This window comes from Paroedura picta, chromosome 7, assembly GCF_049243985.1.
Source record: "Paroedura picta isolate Pp20150507F chromosome 7, Ppicta_v3.0, whole genome shotgun sequence".
Lineage (NCBI taxonomy): Eukaryota > Metazoa > Chordata > Lepidosauria > Squamata > Gekkonidae > Paroedura > Paroedura picta.
Window position 1 is genome coordinate 82,243,065 of NC_135375.1, and position 6,000 is coordinate 82,249,064.

Here is a 6,000-nt window from a genome sequence, read left to right on the forward strand (position 1 = left end):
AGCACTGCCCCTCCCCCAGTGAATATTCTCTCTCTTCCATGACTATAGTCACAGTGATGACCAACTGCTTGGAATAAGGTACTGGGAAGGCAAAATGGAGAATGGGGAGTTTGTTCAAAAATACTGTGGGAGGAAGACCTTTGTTTCCTTCAAAATGAAAAGGGACCTTGCGTGGTAAGGTCCACATGGGAACTCATTACAGTGTGCAAACTGTCAGGCTCTCTGCTTATTATACACAGGTTAAAGCCACCCCATCGTGGCATTTGGAATTCTCGATTCGCCCTTGTGTGAAAACTGGTTCCATATGCCAGGGCAGAAAAGACGGGAAAAAGTTTGGTGCTCTGGAACAGGATGTGCCTGAAGGCTATAATGAGTGGGGTTTGCTAATGAAAAGCATAACTGCTAGTTTACATGATCATACCACAAGAAATGGAGATGGCCCCCTACAGATTCTGTCAGTGTTGCTTAGGACCATCCCATGCAGCCATCCTTTCACTGTATTCAAGAGCTACTTATGGGAGCCTTTTTGTCAGTGCAAATATAGCTTCATCACAGGCCCTGTAAGCTGATATATGGGTGTTCCAACTCTCCAAGTAAGTCTATAATGGGCACATTTTCACCAATGTAACATTCCACTTGGACCAGATTTGGGGGACAGACTGGGAGTGTCTAGAATGACAACTGAGTCCTACTCCTTCCCCAGCAAATCCCTGGTGCTGCCTTTTGTGTCTCACACTGGTGAAGCCGCACTGGCATTGGGTTTATACTGTTAGAGTGTATTACGCTGTCATCTTTCCATATACAGTGGTAACACTAAATTACACCAGTATGAAGCTTAATTGCCATTCAAAGCAAATTATAGATTGACTTTCGGTTTGTACTGTAAAGGCCTCAAAAATAACAATGATCCAATGAAATAAATAGTTTTCAGTAAACTGAAGTGTTATTCAGTGCCAGTGTGGTGCAGGGGTCAAAGCATAGGACTAGGATAAGGTAAGGTGACTAGATTGTCCCACTTTTGGAGGGACATCTGGTGGCACCTGGCAAATTGTACTTATGTTGAAATTAAATATATATATATTACAACACTATTTTTGCACTCTATGAAAATTTTTGTTGCTCCTTATAGACAAAATTTTAATCAAGACCCCCCCCCGGTCAATGGTGTCCTACTTTACCAGTTTTAAAATCTGGTCACCTTAGAACCCAAGTTCAGATCCCCATTCTGCCATGGAAGCTCACTGGGTGATCTTGGGCCATTCATTCTCCTTCAGTCTAATCTGCCTCACAGGATATTTGTTGTGAGGATAAAATTATGCTGTAAGATGCTTTGAGACCCCACTGACTGTTTACGCACTGGGAACTTCACTGTCCCAGCTCCTGTGCAGGAGCACAAATCGGGGGTTGGATGAGGTGCACCGGGCCAAATGCTCCCCTGTGTGGGTGCAGGAAGAATTGGGGCAACCTGTGATGACTAAAACGCCAGCCTGCAGCCCAGCATGAAACCTCCAGTGCATAAATGGCCATTGAGGAGCAAAGTGGGAAATATAAATACTTTAAATTTTTTAAAAAGCATCAGCTTTTACAAGATTTCCAGAACTACTTATGTATGCTTAGTATGGTATTAGAGAGGCAACTTTCCATATATACATTCAATTCAAATATACATATGTACATTCCACATATATACATATTAGTCCAAATTTGAACATTCCATTTTTTTTAGTTTGATTTTTAGAACTGCTAATGATCACAGCTCTAGATCAAACATGAACATGAACTACTGGTACTTTGTGCTACAAACACATATAAAGTCTCTTAAATGCAAAACATTCAGAACCGGCAATAAACAAGACGTGCTTAGCAGCTCTATGTGATTTATTTTGCCCGAAACTGAAAAGTGAGGAGTTGGATGTGGCAGTCCTGAAGTTAATATATTTTTCCAGTGAAGGGAATAATCCAAACAATAAGTACAGGTAGTTTAAACTAGTTTGTTTGGTTAGGAGCATACCAAATATTTCATCCAGCTGGTGTCATCCAACTCTGTGTTATTTTGAGCAGTTCATTTTTAAAAATTCTCACATAATTTGGTTAAGAATCACAGGTTGTGTCTTTTTATTTTTAATTGACCTGGATGACATGGCAGTGCTTGTTTTCTCCTGTGTTAGTGAGACTTTTATTCAGCCGTCAACTATAGTGGAGGGCCGACCATCTGGAAAAATAAACTACTCCACAGCCATGTAATTTGTCTTTTGTCTGGCTTCTGGCAGTGGATTGTGTGTGTGTGTGTGGATTAGCACTGGGCATATAGAGAAAGGCAGGTTTCCCTTGAAGCTGCCTGCTTTCTTTAAACAACATTTCATAATGTTGCAAATTGATCAGAAGGCTGTTAAAAAATGTTGTCGTCATGTCTGAGTAAAAAATCTCATGTTAATGTTGAAATGAAGCATGTTTGATTTTAAAAATAGATCTTTATTGAAAGAAGGAACAGCTACTCAAAACCATCCATGATGTGACGTCTTAGTCCAAGTAACTGAGGATAATTGAGTGAAGATGGCTTTTACCATTGGCCTGGATCCCACAGGACCCCTCCACAGGCAGAATGGATTTCTGTCAGTTAAGCAGGATTTCCTTACCTCCCCGCCCCCCCTGCTGTGACTCCTATGCTCCCCAAATGCTATTCCCGGGCACACAGGGGACCTCCATGATGGGTAGCTCAGAGGCCTGCTATGGAAGGGGCAGGGCCAGTTAGAATCCCCCCTCCCTCCATTGAAATTTTAGCTCACCTGAATGACATAATTTCTATTCTATGTAAATGCAAAAATGAACCCATTATAGGGAATCAACACCTTTTATTTTCTGTACAGCCAGCAATCCTGAGTGTGCCGTTTGTTAGGGTCAGATAGTTCAAAGGAGAAACATTGGAGAATATATGTTGGCTTGACTAATACCTATTCCATTGAAATAGATACACTATTGTTCTCTACTCATTAATAATTAAAGTATTTGTCAAAAATCCAATAAAGCTTCACTCCTAAGGACATAAGACCTATTGAAAAAAAAAAATGGAACTTAATTTTGAGTACAGCTGCCTAGCATTGCTTTCCAAATCCCCTGTTTAGGAAATTCCAGTACCCTCCAGTAGTGGGCATGGCCTAGCATGGGCATTGCCCATAGAAGCAAAACTGTGGATTTAAACAACTTGGGGCTGGTATGGAATACATACATGACTGAGAGTTTTACACTAAACTGAGACACATAAAAATGCTTCTGGATCACAAAGACTGGCATTTTACAGACTGGTATATCAGGGATTTCCCGGCAGTGTGCAGAAAAGTTTCCTTCTTTTTGGTAAAATTCTTTCATGTACAAGTGTCATTCTTCTTACTTTGCTGTTGTTGATGGACACCCCATTTTCTGTATAAGTTAGGCAAAGCTGCCAAGACACACATTCAGATGTTTGTGTCTTTATAACATTTTCTAAAGAACAAAATCAAACAAATGCACCTTTCTGGTCACCTGAGGCAAAACCAAGCAAAATGTGCTGCCAAAAAACAACTGTCTTTCTTTGTTCAGAAGGATTTCTTTTTAGTCTTCTGTTTTTAGTCTTGTATTCTGATCATGAATACAAAATGTGATACTTTCTTGGCAATGAATAACCTATAAGAAAAAGGTAACTCTAGCATTTTAATTGGGGGTAATGTGGTTGCTGGAGTAGTGTTACATTTTGTCACCGAGGGCTATATAAGATTACAATCAGACAGAATTTTCAACAGATTACCTATTAGAGGAGAAGCATAGTGCTTAATCAGATTTCTTAACAACTCTTCAGGGTGGAACTTTAAAATGGACTTTTTGAAAAGGTATTAGTTAAACAATGAGCTATTTCATTTCTCAAACAGATGGACACCCCTGTCATCTTTTGGTTTAGAGAGGTTACACATAAGTGTGGCGGCACAGTTTTCTGGGGCATTTGGCTGTGCTGGCCCCACTGTAATGACATGGTACACTGTCAGAAGGGGCAAAATGGGGGATTTTGTTGGATCCGGGGTTTCTGTGTGGCCACTTTCCTTGTACAGTTGGTTTCATGAGAATCAGAATAGGATCTGGGATTCCAAGGTTCAGATTCTCACTGTGGGTATATCAGGCATTCCTAGCCTAACCTAACTCAAAGAGTTGTTGTGAGAATATGGGAGAGCAGGATGATCAAAGTAACTTTTGGAAAAGTTATTGGTCTACAGACTAACTGAACCAACAGAATTATCTCTAACACGTAGCCCTTCTCATGTGAAATTGGCCTTGTATCTTGTAATCTCCAACTGACAAATTACTGTTCTGTTGTTTCTCACATTGGTTGACATGGTAAACCATTTGGTGATCAGATCCTGCTAAACTAGGGTTGTTAATCCTCCCCTGTGGAGACAGGGTTCCCCCATGACAGGCCCCTCCACCCAGCCAGCTGGTCGGTGAGAGGGGGGGGTAACAATATACCAAAAAAGAGGGGAATCCATCCTGATATGCATCAACATTTTTACATTACTGCTCACATGGCCTGGAAGTGTCATCATTACATCCAGGAAATCGGGGTTATGCTCTGGTATTTGGGCAAAAACTCTATGGAAGAAGTCACATTTACCATAGAATTTCCCCCAAATACCAGAGCATTGTCCCAGTGTCCTGGACATGATGAGTCATGTGGGGAGTGATGTAAACAGGTGCTATACATCAGATGAAATCCCTGCTGCTCCTTGTAAGCCTCTCCCACCAGCCTTGTGCTAAATCCATCAGTTAAGCCACCACTGGATCAGGGCAAGACCTGCCAGGACAAGCTAGTCATTATCAGGATGCAGACCATTCATTCATTCATTCATTCATTCATTCATTCATTCATTCATTCATTCATTCATTCATTCATTCATTCATTCATTCATTCATAGATTTCTATACTGCCACTCTCAGTTGACTTGCGGCAGTTTACAACAAAATTTGGGGGTGACCTTTGATGCCTCCCTATCTATGGAGGCTCAGGTCACTAAAGTAGCCAGGACAGCTACTAGCGCCCAACCTGTCCTCAGATCACTTGGCCACAGTGATCCATGCAATGTTTGCTTCCAGACTACTGTAACTCGCTCTACGTGGGCCTGCCCTTGACTTTGATCTGGTAGTTACAGCTGGTACAAAACGCGGCTGCTAGGGTCTTCACTAGGACACCTTGGAGGGCCCATATACAGCCGGTGCTTCACCATCTGCACTGGTTACCAGTCTGTTTCCGGGTCAAGGTCAAGGTTTTGGGCTCTTCTTTTCATGATCTGCCAGTCATCTATCCTCATTAATTTTCCTCTCCTCCCCCCTATTTTTCCTTCTCAACTCTTCATCTATCCTGTTTGGCAACCTAGAATATATTTAATAGTAGTATAGCAGCAAATCTGTTAATATTATTAACAGATCAGGAGGAGGCAACATTTTCATAATCTATCAAAGCAGTAAAAGCATGGTTCCCCTCCTCCACTCTTCACATGCATATTAAAGGAATGTTAATCTCCCTTAGTGGTAAAAAAATGAGGACCAGAAGTTAGAATGTTTATTTATAACTTGCCTTTCTTCCCAAAGTGGCTGACATTGTTCTTGCCTCCTCCATTTTACCCTCGCAAGTCTCCTAGGAGTGTGTGATGGGCCCAAGGTCTCCCACTAAACTTCCATGGCTTGTGTGAAAAATGGTTGTTATTCAACCCTTGTAGATTTTTGCAAGCATTGCTCGACAAAAACTTAGTAAATATCTTTCCTTGTATTGATTTTCCTTGGAGATGCTCTTTAATCATTTTCCAATTTCTACTACAATTCAACTCATTTTTAGTTGTTACAAATTTGGTGAACTTGCCTCACAGACTGAATGAGTAGCCATTTTGTGTGGACTGAATCCATTTCCCAGCTTTGATACACACAAACGTGTATCCACACATATGCACTTTACATTTCTTTTGTGTGTACTGAGCAGGAAAA